This window comes from Melanotaenia boesemani, chromosome 6 (assembly GCF_017639745.1).
Source record: "Melanotaenia boesemani isolate fMelBoe1 chromosome 6, fMelBoe1.pri, whole genome shotgun sequence".
Classification (NCBI taxonomy): Eukaryota; Metazoa; Chordata; class Actinopteri; order Atheriniformes; family Melanotaeniidae; genus Melanotaenia; species Melanotaenia boesemani.
In genome coordinates this window covers 4084379-4107591 of record NC_055687.1, presented here as the reverse complement: position 1 = coordinate 4107591, position 23213 = coordinate 4084379, and the positions used below count along the sequence as shown (strand labels likewise).

At 40.1% G+C, this 23213-nt stretch overlaps 2 protein-coding genes across 2 annotated transcripts in view; one reads left to right on the top strand and one right to left on the bottom strand.

The window, feature by feature from the left end:
• The window catches only part of LOC121641689 (E3 SUMO-protein ligase ZBED1-like), a 631274-nt gene that overhangs the window by 253342 nt on the left and 354719 nt on the right, over positions 1-23213 (top strand). The window lies entirely within an intron of this gene.
• LOC121641698 (gastrula zinc finger protein XlCGF8.2DB-like) overlaps positions 1-23213 on the bottom strand; it is a 54550-nt gene that overhangs the window by 22337 nt on the left and 9000 nt on the right. The window lies entirely within an intron of this gene.

Sequence of the window (23213 nt, the reverse complement as noted above, 5' to 3'; positions counted from 1 at the left end):
ATGGCATTGTTCTCCCACCACATTAGTTTGTAAAAAAACTTTTGAAACCTTGTAATATGAGATCTGAAAACTGCTGTGTGCATCTTCGCAAAAAAGTTTTGAAACCTTGAAACCTGAGTTTTGAAATGTTAAAATCTTCTCCAAACATCATTTTGTAAGGATTAAATTTTACTTTGAAATCTGGGCGGATGAACTTTTCGGAGTTTCGTCTGCACCGCTGCGAGTTGCGATGAGGTGATTTATGGCAGTGTTCTCTCGCTGCTTTGATTTGAAACTCTGAAACCCACACTCTGAAAAACTAGAAAGAAAAAAAAGAAAAAAAAAACGGCTCCGGGGGAGGGACACTCGCCTCTTCTAACTAATCGTTTCCCTTGTAATGTATTAGTCCAATCACATGTAAGAACGCACAGTTCTTGTCACCGTTGCCGGGCGCTGAGACGAAGCTCAAATCGTGGCACGGCAACTACCGGTTGTGGCCGCGACTTGTCATGGACTGCCAGGGCCTGCCGAAGCGGATGGCCCGACTCTCCATAGCCTAACGTTTATAACCGTAAACAAATGTCTTTAGGCACAGAAATGTTGGTGGATGTAAGCTGCTTCAACCGTTCTGCGGCAGCTCTTTGGAGCACCAGGGAACGGGGGAAGTGCCTGCAACCTGCACCAGGCATGATCCAGATGGTAAGTATAATGAGAGGATTAATGTGATTTTATGTACAGCCACGACTTGTATTTGGATTGTAAACGTATATAGTCCTTGTTGCATAAAAGTTACTAATACCCTACTGTTAGACCGTGCTGTATGTCAGTTGTTCGAACGACACTAACAAAAACTAAACAAAAATATTTTCGTCAACTCACATTTTTCACCGGACGAAAACTAGACTAGACTTGTATAAAACACCTATTAATGAACAATAACTGGGACTAAATCAGAATGCATTTTCGTGAACTAATAAAAACGAGACGAAAATGTAGTTCACTAAATAAAAACTGGAATAAAATGTATGGAAATTTTAGTTAACGAACAAAGACGAGACGAAAATTATATTATTATATCATATGACTTTGTCAAATCCTGTCTCCTCCGCCTCCTCCTCGGGTCTTTGGCCACTCACACACGCCCCTCGTCAAACATGCAGCAGGCACGTTTACACACATGGGTCAGTCAGGAGGTGGAGTCACGGTGAAAAGTTAAAAATAAAACATTAATTGCTTTGCACGGAGCTACAGAGAAAGAGAAGACGTGATATATGCACCAATTCTTGCTAGATTGAAGGGAAAAAAAGAAGAAGGAAAAAAAGGCACAAGGTAGCAGGAAAAACACAAACATGAAGCGACACATCGCAGTTCAGCACAAAGACATCGTGGTAAGTTAACAAAACGTTTGGTGGTGGTTGTTTAATGTAACATTAAACCAACGGCTGTCATTTTCCAACAAGAACATTAAACCGACCACAAACCGCTGGCTAACTTACTAGCTTTGTAGCTTGTAGCGATAGTAGCCACTTGTTGGTAGAATTATGTGTGAAGTTGAATTTATGCTAACTTAGACACGTTATACTGGTCAGGTAACTATGTTTTCAGTTGGACTGCAAGTTTAATTAAAGCAGACTAGATTAGAAGTATGAGCTAATCTAGGAGCTGCAAGCGAACTATAGTGAACACAAAACACTTCAGAGCTACACATGGATGCAAACTAAAACGTACTAAAACAAATCATCTAAATAAAATAATATGCCACACTTCAAAACATCTTTAACCTGCATTTTCATACATGAAATTGTCTAAATGTGGTATAAAAAAAAGTTAAATTGTGTTTTGAATGTCTGGGGTCGCTAGTTTTCTGATATGAAAATGGGGTTCCAAGCTAAAAAAAAAAACAAAATGCTGTTCTGTTTGTCTTCAGGTTACTATCACAAGGACGTTTGATTTGAATTGGCATCAATATTAATATAAATAAATGCATATAAACATAAAAATGCCTGTAATAATTTCTACATAAAATAGGATTGTTATATTTTAAGTATGAGTTTTAAATGTTAAATGTAGTTTAACAATGTTAAACTACATTTAACAAAGTTCTACTAACTACTAACAATGTTCAGTATTATCTGCTGACAAAATTAAAAGGGTTAAATGTTTGTCCTGACAAACTAGACTAAAATTGACAGTTTTTGTTGACTAAGACTAGACAAATAAAGTTATGTTTTCTTGGACTAAAAGACTAAAATGCTCAACTTATAGTCAACTAAAACTTGACTAAATAAAAATGAGATGAGGTTGATTAAATGTGATAAAAACTAATAAGCGCGATTGAAACTGGACTAAAACTGAGACAAAATTTTAAAATGTCTGATAAAATTAACACTAGCCACGACGGTGCTTACAGTTGTTCAGACAATATAAACTTTATAAACAACTAAACATTAGTCAATACAGGATTTGCAAAGAAATCTGGAGAAAGGCTGCGTTCTTTCCAACAGACTTTATCTGTGGAACATGCAGGATTGGATCCGACCCTTCGGAAACATTAAGAGAAAATTATATATTTTTATTTTTATTTTTGCATTATTTAGTGATGTTTGTAGTATGCATTGTTGTTTTGGGCAGAAAGATAGTGACATAATGACATACCCTATTGACATATTACAAATATATAGAGGACTAAGAGGGGAAAAGAGGTAGATGGAAAAACATGCTCTTTCAGGTTACATATATGTCAGTGAGATTGCTGTTATATTACCAATCTCCTCTATCAAATATACTGATTTTATTTGTCTTTGCTTGACTTAGCAGCATCCAGCGACTGGGACAAAACGCCGTCATCGCCGGCTTCTGTTGCTGAGAAGCAGCAATTCATCACAGAGGTCGTTCTGCCTGAGGTGAGCTACTGAAGATATGCACCAACATTAATATATAGAACCAGCTGCGGTAAATATGAGCATTTTAAAATATTAACAGTGTTTTATTATGGCTATTGTTCTTTATGTGATTTTAGGTTATGATTCTGTGGTTTGAAAAAAAGGCCACATTTCAGGTGTGAAGCAGAATGTGTGCTCCTGGAAAGTGCATCCAAGCATAGTGAAAGGTACAGGACAGTGATTTTGTTGTAGCTATGGTCTCCTTCACACCAATATGTTGCTCAAGTGAGTATTAATCTTTTTTATGTCATTGATTTTTTTGCAGCCCTGCAGATAAGACTCCAGTTGAAGACACAGAAACTGAACAGGTGAGACATTTTTAACCTCCCTACCTTGACGGATGCTGCTCACTAAATATTTTAACTGATGCCCAAACTCAATTTTTATAGGTAACTAACTTTCTGGTGTTTCATATAGAAAAAAAAAAACACAAGATATGTAGGAATGTCATTTAGGTCACTGGTTGAGCAGCTGCACCTTTGTCAAGGTGCTAATGTGGCCAAGGTTCAAATCCCTTCAGGACACCTTGTTGTACGTCACCTCTCACCCTGACCAACCTTTCCTCTCTACTACCTGCCTACTACCTCTCTACCTACCTACCTACCTACTGTATATTAAAGGCCACAAAGATATTAAATATGAAATGTTGAAAAATCCATCTTTGTCCATCTTAATTAATATGAAAACTAACTTAAAAATGTGTGCCCTTTCGCAGGAAAGGATTTTACTACGTGACATCATGGCTGCAGCTGATCGGTGCCGAACTTTAAGCTTCAGTGGAAGTTGTGTTTCCAGCTGTCTTAATGAGCAAAGATGAACAAAATGAGACACGAAGGCTTTGCAAAGTTGGGATGAGGAACTTGATGAGAGTTCTCCAGCAGATCTCTGAACTTTTATTTTTGAAAGAAAGCAGGACTATGAGATGTTCTGCGTTGAAATCATTGCCAAAAAAACTACAAAGTTTTTGCCAGATGTGAAGATGATTAAGATTGTTCAATGATCATAATAAAACACAGCATCTGGCAAACTGGCCAACTCCAGTGGAGATTACCTACAGACTCTGTCCTTTTTCTTTATAAAAATATTATTAAAGACAGCACTCTTTCAAAATGCTGTATCATCTTTCTTTTATTTGTCCAGAATTACCATAAAGGAGGCCACAGTCAACAAATCAACTTTTAGTTAAACAGCAACACCTACAAAGACACACACAAAACATTAAACATTTTAGTTTGTAAAGTACAAGTGTTAAAACTAATAAAAAAAACTAACAGGTTAAGTGTTTTCTTTAAATAAAATGTTTGTTATGAATTAACTACAGGTTACATTTTTTTACTTTAGCTGGGACAATTACAACCACATAGAACAAACTATCAGAAAGGGTTTGGACACCCCAAAACAATGTATTATGACTTCAGCTGTACCGATACAAGGACATGCTTGTAGGTGCAGTATCTGTTGCAGCAGCTGTAAACAGGCAGACCTGGTGCCAAGCAGCACTTTTGTGGGGTCGTTGCAGGCAGCGGCAACTGGTTGGCAAACTGTGATGGGCTGGGGGAATAAAAATGTTAATTTTATTCAGCGTAGTACAGAAGAGATTTGAGTAGCTAAAACTACAGCATAGTTTATATGATTGGGAGCAAGAAAACCCAAAACAAAAGAAAAAAATGAGAGGACTAATTAAAGGTTAAGTGATTAATTATTACACTAGCAATAATTGGATGATAAAAAATATTCTTTATTTAATCTTATCAACACCAGTTTCCACAAACAAAACCAGCTGTATGCTGGCTGTGCAGCTCATGGCAACAATGGCAGCTGTTTGAGATTATATTTTATATTATTTTCCATGAAGTTTCCGATTCTTCTTAGATTAAAAGAATGCAATTAATTTGTCAACACTGCGTGTTTATTAACTCACTTTGTCAAATTCTCCAAATACTGTACTTGATCCATTCCGTTTCTTTCAGTAATAACCATACTCCGAATATGATGTTATATTGGCACAAGTTTGATGTTCGTGAGGTGCGCGTACACGTGACTTGGAAGTCATGGTGCTCTCACGAAAATAAGGCTCCTCAAACAAGTGACCACTGACATACAGCATGGTGTCTTTATTAGTGGGGTTTTATTCTCGTATTCTGTACATAAAATCACATTAATCCTCTCATTATACTTACCATCTGGATCATGCCTGGTGCAGGTTGCAGGCACGTCCCCCGTTCCCTGGTGCTCCAAAGAGCTGCCGCAGCACGGTTGAAGCAGCTTACATCCACCAACATTTCTGTGCCTAAAGACATTTGTTTACGGTTATAAACGTTAGGCTATGGAGAGTCGGGCCATCCGCTTCGGCAGGCCCTGGCAGTCCGTGACAAGTCGCGGCCACAACCGGTAGTTGCCGTGCCACGATTTGAGCTTCGTCTCAGCGCCCGGCAACGGTGACAAGAACTGTGCGTTCTTACATGTGATTGGACTAATACATTACAAGGGAAACGATTAGTTAGAAGAGGCGAGTGTCCCTCCCCCGGAGCCGTTTTTTTTTTTCTTTTTTTTTCTTTCTAGTTTTTCAGAGTGTGGGTTTCAGAGTTTCAAATCAAAGCAGCGAGAGAACACTGCCATAAATCACCTCATCGCAACTCGCAGCGGTGCAGACGAAACTCCGAAAAGTTCATCCGCCCAGATTTCAAAGTAAAATTTAATCCTTACAAAATGATGTTTGGAGAAGATTTTAACATTTCAAAACTCAGGTTTCAAGGTTTCAAAACTTTTTTGCGAAGATGCACACAGCAGTTTTCAGATCTCATATTACAAGGTTTCAAAAGTTTTTTACAAACTAATGTGGTGGGAGAACAATGCCATATTTGAAACTCTGAAAATGTAGACTTGAAATCTGTAAGGTTGCAACAAGAGGTTTGAATCTCTGAAAATGTGAGGCTGAAACTCTGTAATATGCATGTTGCACTTATGAAAAATAAAAATTCAAGTACAAAATCATGCTTGCAGAGATTCAAACTTTTTTTTCAGACTTTCAAAATACTTTTCAAGGTTTCAAAGCTTTTTTGCGAAGATGCACACAGCAGTTTTCAGATCTCATATTACAAGGTTTCAAAAGTTTTTTACAAACTAATGTGGTGGGAGAACAATGCCATATTTGAAACTCTGAAAATGTAGACTTGAAATCTGTAAGGTTGCAACAAGAGGTTTGAATCTCTGAAAATGTGAAGCTGAAACTCTGTAATATGCATGTTGCACTTATGAAAAATAAAAATTCAAGTACAAAATTATGCTTGCAGAGATTCAAACTTTTTTGTCAGACTTTCAAAATACTTTTCAAGGTTTCAAAGCTTTTTTGCGAAGATGCACACAGCAGTTTTCAGATCTCATATTACAAGGTTTCAAAAGTTTTTTACAAACTAATGTGGTGGGAGAACAATGCCATATTTGAAACTCTGAAAATGTAGACTTGAAATCTGTAAGGTTGCAACAAGAGGTTTGAATCTCTGAAAATGTGAGGCTGAAACTCTGTAATATGCATGTTGCACTTATGAAAAATAAAAATTCAAGTACAAAATTATGCTTGCAGAGATTCAAACTTTTTTTTCAGACTTTCAAAATACTTTTCAAGGTTTCAAAACTTATTTTCAGACTTGCAAAACTTTATTTCAGGTCTTAAATTTTCAAACACTGACTTTCAAAGTTTCAAAACGTTTTCTTTCAGTTTCAGATTATGGCAGTGTTCTCATCCCATATTATCACGCATAGATTTTTGGCTTATTTCCAGTTGTCTTGATAGTAATAATATAAATGTTAATATTCTCGCTACCCCACTAACAGATCACAAAGCAATCTCAATTGTAATCTACCTAATTCCTAATGTTCGCCTCCGAAGCTCATATTGGAAATTGAACAGCTCTATTTTAAAACATGAAGCTGTGTCTGTAATGGTCCTCTCATTAATTAATCGCTTCTGGCAAAAAGCCCTAATAGAAAATTCATTTCGTAATAATTGGGAACTCCTAAAATTTGAATTATCAAAATTCTTAAGAACATATGGAAGCTCTATTGCTAAGGCTAAAAAATCTGAAGAAGAAACTTTAATTTCAGAAATTACATCGTTAACTCAGAATATACCTGAAAATTTAACTGAAAACGAACGTCAACACTTAACCAGTTTACAAAACAAATTAGATGACATTTATAGGTCAAAGGCCAAAGGTGCATTTATTAGAAGTAGAAGAAGATGGCTGGAGGAAGGAGAACAGAATACAGCCTATTTTTTTCGTCTTGAAAAATCTCATGCTAAAAACAACACAATACAAAAACTAAACATTGATGGAGGTATCACTGACGATCCAAAGAAAGTTGCTAAATATTGCTCGGAATTTTACACAAAATTATATGAATCCAAATATAATGAAAAATCTGCTTATCAGTTTCTTAGGTCACTCACAAAAACTAAACCAATTGATATTGATTTGAAAGAATCTTGTGATAAACCTTTGACGCTACAGGAAATTATATCTGCTATTGATCAGCTCAAGCCCAACAAGTCTCCAGGCACGGATGGTATAACCTCAGAATTCTACAAAGCATTTTCTAAACAGCTAGCACCCTTTCTCCTCCATCTTTTCATAGAATGTATTGGTAATGAATCTCTTCCTCCCACTTTAACTCAAGGCCTCATAACTTTAATACCAAAACCAAATAAGGACTTATTACTTATTGATAATTGGCGCCCTATTTGTTTGCTAAATAATGACTACAAGATATTTGCAACGATATTTGCGAAAAGAATAAAATCTGTTCTAGATCATGTAATTGATGAGACTCAATCCGGCTTCATGAGAAACAGACACATCTCCAACAACATTAGACTAGTGTTAGACCTAATAGACTATTCAGATTTCTGCTATGATGAAAGCTTCATCCTTTTCCTAGATTTTTACAAAGCGTTTGACACGCTCGAACATAATTTCATTTTTAGTGCCTTAGAGAAGTTTGGTTATGGCTCATACTTCAGAAGGGCTATTAAAACAATGTATACAGACGGAAATTGCTCAATTAGACTACAAGCTGGAACGTCTCCTCGCTTCTCCCTTAAGCGTGGTGTAAGACAGGGATGCCCCATCTCACCCTATCTCTTTTTACTTTGCTCTCAGCTTCTTACCGATTCTATAAAACTTAGTCCATTAAAGGGTATCTCAATTGCAGACAAGGAAATTATCATCAGCCAGCTGGCTGATGATACAACTTTATTTTTAAAAGATTCCTCTCAGATACCGCTATCTATTGATCTCATAAAAACTTTCTCTGCTGCTTCTGGTCTCTGTCTGAACATTAAGAAATGTGAACTGCTTGCTCTTAAACTTTGTGTCTCACCGTCTATCTGCAATATACCAGTGAAAGAAACCATTACCTATTTAGGAATTGTCATAACTAAAGATAGAGAAGCCAGATGCAATCTAAATTTTGATCCTATTATTGACAAAACCCGAAAGAAGCTTAATCAGTGGCTGCAGAGAGATTTGTCGTTGAGAGGAAGAACTTTACTAACCAAAGCTGAGGGCATTTCTCATCTTACATACGCTGCTTTATCTCTTCAGGTGAATCAAAAGGTCTTAAAAAAGATTGATAAGATGCTGTTTAACTTTGTATGGAGGAATAAAAACCATTACATAAAAAAATCAGTGATAATGAATCCTTATGATAAAGGTGGCCTTAACTTCTTAGACTTTTACACTTTAAACTATACATTTAAAATAAACTGGCTCAGACAATTCTTTAAGAGACCATCCTCAATTTGGAACTTTATACCAAATTTTATTTTCTGTAAATTAGGTGGTTTAGATTTTCTTCTTTTCTGTAATTACAAAGCTGAAAAATTACCTGCGAAACTTTCCTACTTTCACAAACAGATGCTTCTCTCATGGTCAATGATTTACTAACATAATTTCTCCCCACATAGATACTACATATGGAACAACAAAGACATCTTATTCAGAAACAAATGTTTATTCTATCCTTCCTGGTTCTCCCACAACATTCTCTTAGTCCATCAACTGTTTAACTCTGATGGATCTTTAATGACTTATGAAGAATTCACCCAAAAATATAGCATCTTACTTCCTATTAAAGAGTTTAATATTATCAGAAATGCAATCCCCAATGGAGTAATTATGCTATTTAATTCTATAGCGGGACAAAGTCAAACCTTGTTACCGATTGATCTGAACAGACTTGAAATTGGACCAATATGTTTTTCTTCTACTCGTGACAGCAATCGCCGTATACGCTCATTGTTTCAGAGGGATGTTGTATCAGTTCCATATGTGGTAGCTTATTGGAACTCCCTTGTTGACAACCTTGATTGGGAAAAGATCTGGAACCTACCTGCCAAATACTTAATCAACAATAAAACTAAGGAAGTATCTTACAAAATAATTCACAGGTTTTACCCCTCAAAAGTTTATTTACAACGATTCAAAAAAGACATTGATGTTATGTGTTCACTCTGTGAAATTTACCCTGAGGATGTATTTCATTTGTTTTGGTCATGCCCCTTATCTACTAAATTCTGGGAAGATGTCTGTACCTTTATATCTACTCATATCGAGCCTCTCTTTTCACTTTGTTTTGACCATATATTGTTTGGCTTCACTGACTTTCCATTTGAAAAAAGTCAACACTTCTATATCATTAATCTTATTATCTATTTAGCCAAATGGCACATCCATAAATGTCGTTACACTAATCAGAAACCATTATTTCCCGTGTTTAATAATGAAGCCAGGCAATATATTATAACTATTAAAAATTCAACAAATATGAAAGCCATTAAGACCCTTAACATATGTGCTTTCTTTAATGTATTTTTATAACTGTGTGACTCTGAATTACAGCCTCTAAATGTATGTAACCCCCTGGCGGCTGTTGTTACTACAGTGTTCTATGTACATTTTTATATGCTTCAATGCTTCAATAAAAAAAAAAAAAAAAGAGACGCCGTTGCCATGGTAACTGTTTAAGGAGCTCGGAGTATGAGAGAAGGATGGAGCAGGCGGTGCTTTCAACATCACAGGTAAGCTTAATTCCCCTTTCTTTATATAGATGTTTTTTAAATAGCCTTGCAAAGAGCAGACTTTAAAGTTAATCATAAACTTCAACCAGAAGCATCAGAGGAAACGTCTCAGTCTGCAGCTGCAGAGGAAAACCACCACCTGCGGGACCTTAGACACCAAGCTGGTTTCTGATCACCATAAGCAGAGAATTTAATGTTTTTAAACTTGGTTAATTACAATTTTGTTCTTGTGTTTCTTTCAGGTGCAACCTCTCCAAAGCTGGGGAGGTAGTGTGCCAGAAGAGGAGCAGACTGAAGCCTGACAGAAAATACGTTTTTAAATAAAAATCTATGACACATCACAATGTTACCAAAGTTTTTTTTTCTCATAATACATTTCAAGATTCAAAGTGTCTTTGTCATTTGCACAGTAAGGAAACAAGTTTCCCTGAACAATGAAAATCTTACTTTGCCGTCCAACCTGAATGCCATAAAACATTATAAAATAAAAATAAACAATTTGGAAAAAAAACTAGATAGAAGATAAACAAAACAAAAAAACTGTAAATAATCTATGTACATAAATGTGCAGTGTGCTATAAACTGTTGTGCCACATTTAACAATGATCAGCTATGAAAAAGAAAACAACTCATGAGGTAGACGATAACACGCATTTGCAATTTCTATTATAAATAATAAGACACATAAAACAGTAAACAATTTTACTACAACTGTATAAAATAACAGTCACTATACCCGTTCCACAAACACCCTTCCTTCATGCCTTCCCACTGAGTAACTACTATCATTACAGATTGGTTTACTTAAGTTACACCACAATTCTGTTACCTAAACAAATGTTGCCTAATACCCCTCCTTGTTATTTATATGAACAACAGAAAATAAATATTCACTCGGATGGTAGATTACGTATCGTTTATTGAACACGTATTCAAAGTTGAGATAGGGATGACAGATGTGAGGTGTCAACGTTGTCCTTCTGATGCATCAGATGCCCACAGCCAGCAGATGGAGCTCTTTGGTTTGGTCAATGATTCAGAACACTAAGCCATTTTCAAGCATTTGGGTCAAAGTTGGTTCGATGATTCATGAGGCCTCGGTTTCACCATCCCTAGCTAAGGCTGGTACTGTGCTTTTTACTGCATCTCATTACCGTATTAGCTCCGTGAAATACGTTTACGTTTCGTTTGCCGTCATTTTTTTACACCGTCAATTGCTGTTGTTAACATGAGATACGACCCTTTCAAAATAAGACATTTCCGAGTTTACAGGAAGTTGCAGAATAAAATATGAATGCTACAACCACAAATTAAGATGAACTTCTTTAAATTATGAACTCATGTTAGCCACCTTTACAATAGATATATAAATATTTTAAAGACCTTTATTATATTATCTATGACTGGAACAGCTTAATGACTCGCGCTCTCTCTGAAACATTCTCAGAGAATAACTCCGTCGTTTTCTATCTTCCCTCCTGAAACAAGGGTGGGTAGGAACCAAAGCTACCCGAGCAATAACCACAGTTACACAAGCAATAATTCAATTTACATTTGTCTCGTAAAGGCTCTTTTTAGGCATTCCCATCGTTTATGTTGGATTAATGTCATTTTAGTTTGCTTGCTGTCTAAAAGTCTTAAATAACTTGGATGTGAAACTGTTTTCACACTGAACAAACATCCGGTTTCTAATAAGTTTTCAGTTGCTTTGCTTTGAATAAAATATAAATAATTGTTTTAACCAAGAATGTGAGCTGAATTTGGTATTTAATGCATTTTAGCCATTTGTACAGTGGCCGGGAAGTGCAAAACAATATTAAATCGAGTGAAACACATTTTTGCAATACACATTTACATCGACTGCAACAGTTTTACATATTAACAATGCACATTTACATCATAGAAACCATATTTACATTTACAAAACAAAAGTACAATGCCAAAACACTTTTACAATCACTGATGCAAACTTACATGTGCATAACATTTTACAAAGTTCTGAACACATTGCTGAAAAACTTCTACCACCAACAAAGCAACTTTACATCGACTGCAACACTTTTACAAGTTTACCAAAACACTTTTACAACGATAGGTGTTTCACCAAATCGCTGATTCATCAGAATCTGTGACCACAGGGGGGCGATAGTGTACATTTCTCTGCATGGACATCTTAGAAGACAAGCAAAGTCTTAAACATTTTTATTAAAAAACACATTTCTGATAGCTATCTGAATGTGTGACTTTACTGTACCTTAATTTTAATTATCCAAAGCAAAGCAGCCTTTTGGTGGTGGCAGAAGGAAAGAAAAACAACAAATATTCACATTGATTATACAAAAAAATAAAACCTTCTATGCTGAAACTAAGTGTCGTCCTCTTCATCAGGTCCACCTTCTAGTACCGGGTCGTCCTCTTTATCAGGTCCACCTTTTAGTACCGGGTCATCCTCTTCATCAGGTCCACCTTCTAGTACCGGGTCGTCCTCTTCATCAGGTCCACCTTCTAGTACCGGGTCGTCCTCTTCATCAGGTTGACCTTCTAGTACCGGGTCGTCCTTTTCATCAGGTCCACCTTCTAGTACCGGGTCGTCCTCTTCATCAGGTCCACCAGATAGTACCGGGTCGTCCTCTTCATCAGGTCCACCTTCTAGTACCGGGTCATCCTCTTCATCAGGTCCACCTTCTAGTACGGGGTCGTCCTCTTCATCAGGTCCACCTTCTAGTACCGGGTCGGACCTTTTTAATCCTGGTGTGATAGATGAAGCAGGTGGTGGAAACCTTCCTCAGAGGTTTTCTCCATATTGACATGACAGCATCACACAGTTGCTGCAGGTTTTTCAGCTGCATCCATAGGCGCATTCCGACAGAGAAGTTCTAAGAACGCAGTTCTAATAACTGTCTTAGTTCTAAGAACGGCTCTTCTCCAGGGGAACTGTTTCATGTTGCATTCGCACATGAGTTGGGGGCGGTAGCGGGACCGATGTGACGCATACGTCTGCGACAGTGATGTGGGACTTTAGCGCCACATAACAACAAAACAAAACCCGCTAAAAACAAAACAACACGGCAAGCTAATATGGAGAACGAAGAGATCGTCGTGTTCATGCTCTGCTTGATGGAGATGTTACTGATGGACGATACAACCAGGCGTCTCACGTCGAGGCTGGAAGGCTCCTGAAAGTCAGAAGATGAAGAATCCAGCGGCAGGAGATCCGCCGCAGACAAAGGAGACGACGTGTAAGTTTAACTTATTAAACATGCGCCGATTGTATACGTGTCTTATGAGTAGATATTTCAGACGGCAGGTTTATTGTAACTCGTGTTCTGTTTCAGACGTTGCTGCAGCTCATTGAACTCCTCACCGTCCGGCTGGTCCGGAGCAAAGCTGATAACTAGTGGGAAAAGGTTGTTCTCAATTTTACCGATGAGCAGTGGATAGAGAATTTCTGTATGTCCAGGGAGATATTTAAATACATCTGTGGCCGCCTGAAGCTGCACTGGAGAGGATGGACACAACCACCTGCTGCAGATACTGAAGGAGATGGAGAACAGTCTGGATGCTTTACCTCCTGCCTTCCAGCTAATCACTACACACCTCTTCATAATAAGCATCATGTTCTGGAAGTTCGACAGACAGAACATACATGTATACATGATGTACACATTTAAAGAGAAAGTGTTCCATAGAAAATGCATCATTTCATTTTTTTTTCTTTTTTGTGTGTGTGTGTTATGTGCAAAATAAAGATCTTATCATCTGCTATTAAGCTGTGTGTTTTATGGAATCATCAGTAGAAAGGTGAAGAAGAAATCCGTCACTGAAGGGTTGGTTGTGACTGAGTTATGGTTTAGAATTATGAGGACTTAGTCACACAGATTTAGCGTATATGAAGGTAAAAATATAAAAAGGTGGTGAAATGTTTACAGGTGTGTAATTTGTGTCCACAAGTATTTGATGCCAGATCTTGGTGAAACATGATAAACTTCGTTCTGTGATATGGAGCATATTATAAAGTTGATAAACTAATGTAATTTACACCCAGGATAAGACTTAAAATGTAGCGACCAAAGATGGATTATTTAATATTTCATAGCTGTGATAAGTTAATAATAATAATAATAATAATAAATTTTATTTCAAGGCGCCTTTCAAGACCCAAGGTCACCTCACAAAACAATTAAAACAGTTAAAAACATAAAACAATTAAAACAGTTATAAACATAAAACAAACATCAAAACAAACATCATGCAACAAACAGTTAAAAACATTAAGATGAAAAGGCCAGTTTGAACAGATGAGTTTTAAGTTGTGATTTAAAAGATGGGAGTGAGTCAATGTTACGGAGTTCAGGTGGGAGTGTGTTCCATAACTGGGGAGCAGAGCGACTGAAGGCTCTGCTCCCCATGGTAGTGAGACGGGCACGGGGCACAGAAAGGTGAATGGTGGAAGATGATCTGAGAGTGCGGGAGGGAGTAGCTATATGGAGTAGGTCAGACAGATATGGAGGGGCCAGATTATGGAGACATTTGAAGGTGAAAAGCAGGATCTTGTAGTTAACTCTGAATTTTATAGGGAGCCAGTGAAGTTGTTTAAGAACCGGTGTGATGTGTTGAAAAGAAGGTGTGCAAGTGATAATCCGGGCAGCAGAGTTCTGAAGAAGCTGTAATTTATGAAGTGATTTATCGGGGAGACCAAAAAGAAGTGAATTGCAATAATCGATTCTTGAGGTGACCAGACTGTGGACTAGGATAGCTGCAGCATGTGGAGTGAGAGATGAACGCAAGCGGTTGATATTTCGGAGGTGGAAGTAGGCAGACCGGGTGATACTATTAATGTGTGAATGAAATGAAAGGGTGCTATCGAAAATGACGCCGAGACTCTTTACCTGAGGGGAAGGGAGAATAGTGGAGCTGTCAATGTTAACAGAGAAACTGTGAGATTTGGTTAAAGTGGTGGGTGTGCCGACAAGGAGAACTTCTGTTTTGCTGCTATTGAGTTTAAGAAAATTGGAAGAGAACCATGTCTTGACTTCAAGAAGACAATCAGAGAGGGACGAAGGCGGAACAGAAGAGTTTGGTTTTGATGAGATGTAGAGCTGTGTATCGTCAGCATAAGAGTGAAAATTGATATTGTATTTACGGAAAATATGACCAAGCGGGAGGATATAAATGATAAACAGAAGAGGCCCCAGGACAGAACCTTGGGGCACACCGGCTGTTACAGGGAGTGATTGTGATGAATGATCCTTAATGTGAATGAACTGTGTGCGGTCTGACAGGTATGAAGTGAACCAGGTAAGAGGAGTATGAGAGACGCCAATGGATGCCAGTCTATTAAGGAGGGTGCTGTGAGAAATAGTATCAAATGCTGCAGTAAGATCGAGGAGAATAAGGATGGTGATGAGGCCAGAATCAGCTGCCAACAGAAGGTCATTTGTTATTTTCAGAAGAGCTGATTCTGTGCTGTGGAGTGGACGAAAGCCGGACTGGAAGTGTTCAAACAGATTATTGATAGAGAGGTGTTGATGAAGCTGGGAGGCAACAACCTTTTCAAGGATTTTGGAGATGAAGGGAAGGTTGGAAATTGGACGGAGGTTATTAGGATCAGATGGATCAGCGCCAGGTTTTTTTTAAGATCGGTGTGACGGCAGCTGATTTGAAGGCCAGTGGAACATGTCCGGTCATGAGGGAGGAGTGAATTATGGCAGTGATGTGTGGAGAGAGTGAGGAGAGACAGGACTTTACCAAGACTGTTGGGATCGGGTCAAGTGGGCTGGTGGAGGGTTTGGCTTTCTGAATCAGTTCAGATATGTTAGTTTGAGAAGGAAGGGTGAAGCTTGAGAATGAATGAATGATGGAGAAAGATGGAGGAAGAAAGTCTGCAGTGGAAGCTGCAGCTCCTTCAGAAGTGAGTTGTTGGTGGATATTGTCAATTTTTGAGGTGAAGTAGGACAGAAGGAAGTTACAGAAGTCAGTTGAGTTGAGATGTGAGGGAAAAGAGTCCGGGGGTCTAGTAATTTTATTGAACAAAGAAAAAAGAGATTTGGAATTTCCTTCATTAGTGCAGATAATAGCAGAGTAGTATGCGGATTTAGTTGATCTAATGCAGTCTTTGTAAAGAAGAATGTGATTATTATACATCTCTTTATGGATACTGAGTCCAGTTTTCTTGGCAAGGCGTTCAAGCCGGCGCCCTTTAGCTTTGAGTTTGCGGAGGGAAGGAGTGAACCATGGAGCAGAACGGGAAAAGGAAACATGTCTGTGTTTGATTGGAGCAAATGTGTTAAGTAGATTATTGAGGTTCTTGTTATAGTTACAGACTAATATATCTGGGGACGAGATACTGCTTACAGTGGGGAGGTTATTTATGGCAGATGAAAAAGTATCCGGATTAATGTCCTTGATTTTCCTGAAAGAAATGTAACGGAGAGGGTGGATTTTGGAAAGAGACACACTTATGTTGAAAGAAATAAGTTTGTGGTCAGAGAGGGGGAAATGATGAGCTTCACAGTCATTAGGTGTTAAACCGGAGCAGCAAACCAAGTCCAGAATATGATTTTTACAGTGAGTGGGGAAGTTTATGTATTGATGTAGTCCAAAACTGTTCAGGCAGGACCCAAAGTCTCTGGAGAGGAGATTATTGCTGTTGTCCATATGAATGTTCAGATCGCCAAGAATGATCAGGTTTGGAGAGAGTGAGGACAGGTACTCCAGGATAGATGCAAAATCATTTAAAAAGTCCTTATTGGGTTTAGGAGGTCGATACACAGTACATAAAATAGTTGGAGTCAGACCACATAGTTGAGACACTGTGTATTCAAATGAATTAATCACAGGAGCTTCAAGTGGCTTTACTTTCCACCGCTGGCGGTGAATCATCGCGAGACCGCCTCCTCTACCTGAGCTGCGAGATTTCGATATGTAAACAAACCCAGGCGGAGTAGCTGCATTGAGGTGAACAAAGTCATTCGGCTGTTGCCATGTTTCAGTTAAAAAGAGAAAATCCAACTTACAGTCTGAGATGAGATCTCCCTTGTTTGTAAGTGAGCGGATGTTTAACAATCCAAGGTTAAGAGTGGTGGTGGAGTTAGCCGACCAGGCCTGGCGGGCAGACCCGGAGTGGTCAGCGCTACGACACCTCTTCAGGTTGCCGGGATTAACCCCTCGCTGGCGGGGTCTCGGTGAGCAGGAGCGGTGGACCAGATCCGTGAAGCCGGTGACAGGGACGAGGCAGACCTCAGGTGGATCCAGAAAACGCCAGGAGACCGAGAAGGGATGGACTGACGATCCAGATTCTCCACGGGAACATGGCGAGAAGCGAACCAGGGATGCCTTCAGCTTCACCATGCTACCGCCACGTTTGCCGCGCTTGCGATGGCGCCTCCGACGCAGGAAGAAGGCCGACGCCCTGAACAGGTGAGCCGGAATGCCCGATAACAGCGGAGGAAGAGTTTTATGATGATTATAGGAACTCGGTATGACTCTCAAATCATACCGAAGATCAATAAGAAACTGACGGTTGTACATCAGCAGAGACTCCGCAGGAAGGGAGCCAAAGCTCAAAACCCATAAGATACAGACAGAGAGCAACAGACGAGCAGCCACACACACCGGCGCCATCTTTAATAACTACTCAATATTTTTATTAGCTAATATTTTATAGATGTGGCCAAAGCACATCTAACAGACACAAACTGAATACTTCAGACTCTTTACAAAGTCATTTATTTTTTTTATAATGAATACAGCAGAGCAAAAATAACTATTTACATGTGTATATACTCTGCATATCACACTGGCTTTTCCTGCCGCACGCAGGAGTCATTTGCTGCGGCGTTGACCGAGTAAACATGTCGGTGGTACAAGCTGTCGAATTTACTGTTTTTTCTGTTAGTCCCACTCCGGTTGTCGTGGTCCTTAATTTATTTGTGAATTTTCTACGTGCGCTGCTTCGCGTTATCCCATGTTCTCTGACTGAGAGCTGATTGTCAGGAATATTTTTATATTTTGCTGCGAACCTTCAAAACCTCTCTGAAAATCCTCTGTGGCGTAGATGGTCAGAAGAGCTTCGACCTCCTCGTCGGTCCATTTATCGCTTGCTCTGTTGTTGTTTTTGTCCGTATGTGCAACCGTGTTTTTTAAATGTGGCGGGGACACAAAATGCGGAAATCTGGCAAGGGGCGTAGCTACCACTCACGAAACACCTACGTCATGAGGGTTCCTATAGAACCCCGTTCAGACCCTGCCTCGGAGTAGGAGCTAAAATGGTTATAGGAACTGGGGGCCTTGGTCCCTAGTTCCTATATGTCGGAATGCGCGAAAAAACGGCCTGGTTCCTGAAAAGGTTATAGGAACTGCAAAAGGTTCCTACAGTCGGAAAGCGCCTATTGATGAGAATCTCCCGTTCCACCACATCCCAAAGCTGCTCTACTGGACTGAGATCTGGTGGCTGTGGAGGCCGTTGGAGTCCAGTGAACTCATCGTCATGTTCTAGAAAGCAGGTGGAGATGATCTGAGCTTTGTGACATGGTGCATTATCCTGCTGGAAGTAGCACCACTTCTCCACTGTGGTCATAAAGGGATGGACATGGTCAGCAACAATACTCAGGTAGGCTGTGCTGGTTAAACCAGGCCACGTTGGTACTAAGGGGCCCAAAGTGGGTCAAGAAAATACATTTTTAGGCAAGTAGATCCTATTTCTCTTGGTAAACTCCTCTTTCCCATGTTTATTTCTTCCTGTTTCCATCAGATTTTACCATTTTGGACTAATTTTTAGCCTAACTTAACAAATGTACCAGAAGGTGTCATTTTCTATGGAAAAACACATAAAGCCACATTTTTCATTTTGACATGTTCCTGGTTGTAGTTGCAGCCAGGAAATATCTACCTGGGGGAATAAACATCCCCCGCCCCCAGGTTGTCAGAACAGACAAAGCTAAATTACGTCCATCTGCTTAGAACAGTCGAGGATGATCCCACACAGTGGAGGTCCTTACTCATATCACTCATGGGGAGAGTTGCCACCATACAAAGGATGATTGTACCTAAAGTCAATGATCTATTTTCATTTATTCTCATTAAACCTTCCTCCACCTGGTTTGAGTCATTGGGCTCCATCCATCCATTTTCTGCCGCTTATCTGGAGTCGGGTCGCGGGGGCAGCTGCCTAAGCAGGGAAACCCAGACTTCCCTCTCCCCGGCCACATTCACCAGCTCATCCGGAGGGATCCCGAGGCGTTCCCAGACCTCATCTGGCTCCTCTCGATGTGGAGGAGCAGCGGCCATACTCTGAGCCCCTCCCGGATCACCAAGCTTCTCACCCTATCTCTAAGGGAGCGCTCGGTCACCCTACAGAGAAAACTCATTTCGGCCGCTGGTACTCAAAATCTTGTACTTTCAGCCACTAACCACAGCTTGTGACCATAGGTGAGGGTAGGAACATAGATTGACTGGTAAATCGAGAGCTTTGCCTTTTGGCTCAGCTCCTTCTTAACCACGACAGACCGATGCAGAGTCCGCATCACTGCAGACGCCCCCCTTATCCCCCTGTCGATCTCTAGCTCCATCCTTCTCTCACTCGTGAACAAGACCCCGAGACAGGTGAACTCCTCCACTTGGGGCAGGACCCTATTGCAGACCCGGAGAGAGCACTCCACCCTTTTCCACCCTTTTCTCGCTCCAGTGAGAGCTGAAGATCACGGCCCGATGAAGCCAACAGAACCACATCATCCGCAAAGAGCAGAGACCCAATCCTGAGGCCACCGAACCGGATACCCTCAATGCCTCGGCTGCACCTAGAAATTCTGTCCATAAAAGTTATGAACAGAATCGGTGACAAAGGGCAGCCTTGGCGGAGTCGAACCCGCACTGGAAACGATTCTGATTTACTGCCAGCAATGCGGACCAATAGATATTGTAGATATAAAGAAACAAAGAACAAAATGTAGGCGGATCTTCTCTCTTCACGAATATTAAAAAATGCAGGTCTAATGTAGTCCATGGCGATGCGGCTTACATAACGGCAACAACCGTAATTCTTCCGCTGCATCTTTCTTTCCATTTCTGAAGAGAATTCTTACTCAAGAGTCGTCACACAGGAGGGTTTTGGAAGCATCTCCGTAGAACTCTTTTTAGTTCTCATCTCTGAATCTGAATCGTTTGTCGTAAGTTTTTGGAAATGTGAGGATGGTCCACGCCCATAAGAAGGTGTTCAACCAATGGGCAGCCTCTGCGGTGCTGGGATCAGATGACCTAGGGGGCTGGTTCAGTGTTTCCTTTCTGATTTCCTTTGTAAAAGTATCAAACATTTGTTAATACATCTGTATGTTATAAAATGTTAGTCTTAAATGTCATTGTTAAAATACTGATATACATTCTAAAGAAACATTATCATCATTCAAACAAAGCAAATGTCATTAAAGTTAACCATAAAGAATGGTGAGGAAAGTTTCAGATCATGAAGGAATCAAACTTGTCAACCTTGTACCCATAACGATGATCTGCATATCTAAATACAAATAGCTTATCAACAGCACATGAAAATATTTAAAATGATATTGACAGAATCTTTATTCTCTACTGTATCTTAGATAAAGAAAGTCTGTCCTCTGCAGTGTTCTTCCGCTGAAGTGCCAAACCTTTAAAAGTTTATTACCTGCAGGAATGTTAAACAAGTCCTGGTGGGGGATCCCACCAGATGATCTAGTCTGGTAGAGCTATTAGACCTGTGGGTGTTAGCTTGTCAGCTTGGAAAAACAAACAAGTTTTGAGAGTAGAAGGTCCTAGGTCATCAGTTGAACATCCATCTGTGAAGCAGGGGAAAATTACTTTGTTTTAAGTATTTTCATGATAGATTTGTGGATGTGCAGAAGATTAGTTCACAAGCTTCCCAGATACCGAGTTTATAAAAAGTTCAAACTTCCACTCCAAACTTTTAGTCGCAATTGTGTTTAAATACCTTCAAAATGACTGACAATTCAAATTTAGACCTTGTACAATACGAAATTCTCTGCAGAAGCCACTATAAAGGACAGAGTGTTCAAGATGGGTTTAGCACCATCAAACATCTGCTCACATTGCACTAATAACACACCCAATGATTATTTGCATACTTTATGGTCTTGCACGCCTTTTTAGAAGCTTTTGCTTCAGGTATGTAAAGACCTTTCAACGTGGTTAAAGTGTAATATTACTGCACATTCCACACTGGGCCTACTTGGTGACCTGGGTGAAATCAACATAGAAATGAACTCAGCACACATGGTCCTCACCGGGTGGCTGGGCTGCCCCAGCGTGGCCTGGATAGTGAAGCCTGGGCCCTGGTGCTGGGGAACTGTCCTCCTTTCAGTGGGTGGGGTGGCCTGCACTGGAGCGGGGGATATGGGGTGAGAGTGGGAGTTGGGGATATGGGTTTGAAGATGTGGAACAGGTTGGGGGGTGGGGGATGCTCTGGCTGCAGCCTCTCTTTGCCGCCTCCTGTCTGGAAGCATTGGCATTACTGCAGTGAGCTGTCTCAGTTCTGCTCTGTGGGCCCTCTTGGTCTGCCTCTGATCCTTGAACTCATTTGTCAATCTCAGCGATAGATCTTTCGACAGCCCAGTTTCCCCATGTGTACTCAGCTTCCTATAATTCTAGGCAGAGAGGAGCAGCAACTCTAATTAACAGAAGGTTAAACGTTGACATTGAGAATACAATCATAGATCCAGATCATAGAGATGATCACTCAGATAATATTATACCAGACCAACATAGTACCACAGGAAGTCATCAAGTCTAGCAATCCACAGAAAGTGTTAAACAGGTACATGAAGGATTTTGGTCTTTGTGATGCTTGGCACTATCACCATCCCACCATGAGACGGAGATTGGAGTAGGTGGGGTGAATCGATGGTGCCCTGGTTCCCAGGGTGGGTGCTTGGGTTCGTGCTCCAGGGCTGCTGCTGAGGGCCCGGGTCACTGGGTTGCCCTGGTCTGCCTCTAGCCTCCGTAGAGGTGTGGTCGCATTTGCACCATCTCACTCACCACTCTTCATCACTGATCACTCCTTAAACCTCATAATCGGCATGCTGACACAGTCATTGAGTTGTCTAGTGAGTTTATAAACTAAGAGACAATTTCTATTTTTTCCCTGTGAGTTTGTATCTGGTTAGTGTGCTACTTTTGTCTTTTTGATTTTGTTATTTAAGAAGTCTTAATGACTAGCAGCTCCGTTTTTCAGTAAAAGCCGTAGGAAATTTTCTGGTGTGTTCATGTACAGGTGTAACAGTTTGTTGCCTGGTTGAAAGTTTGGATTGAAGGGTCGTTGCCTTCTGTCTGTGGTGTTATTGTCTCCTCTTCATTTACCTTTGGCTTCTTTTTGCTGTCTTCCTTTTTCTTCTGTCCCGTCCAGTCAGATCCAGCAACATTACATAGATTCCTTTTTTTTTTTTTTTTTTTTTTTTTTTTTTTTTTAAACCTGTCTTGTCCAGCATCGTTGCAAACAGAATGATTGTCTGGCTGCCGTCTGGTGCTGGGCAATTTTACTCTATCAAGCAGGGATTTATACTACATGTATAAAGTCCCTCTTGATGACATGAAAAACTTTATTAAATCAGACTCTTAATGCTGGACTCGACCGGAGGGGACAGAGAGAGAGAGAGAGAAAAGAAAGTAGAGAGAAGAGGGAGGGGAGAGAAAGGGACAGAAAGGGTGTGGGGAGTGCGGGTGGGGACTTGAAACATCATACAGAAGACCATGTAATCCATACTACTTACAACATATATAGCTAAGATCATCCTAGCCAGTAGGTCATTACACAACTAGTTGATAATAGTAACAATAATAATAATAAGAGTAAGAGTAATAATAATAATAAGAACAGAAATAATAAAAAAAAGAAAAAAAAATATGATAATAGATATAAGTGAAACTGCTGTATTCAAGAACACGCGCAGAGAAACCTGTGTGGATGTGTTGGAAAACTCGGCCACACGGCGACGCAAAGACTGTGTGGAGACGTTCAGGAAGGAGTGACCATGCAGAGTGATCATGCAGATGCCACCTCACTTGAACAGAGGCCAGAGTCAGGCCAGCGGTCCCGAGACCCAGGCCACCAGCCCCCCCGCAGGCAACAGACCCCGACCGGTCCACAGAGACGACCACTCGCCCGCCCAGGAAGGCAGCAGCAGGAGACCCCAGCAGGAGCCGCCCCGCGGACACAGGGCACCGGCCCC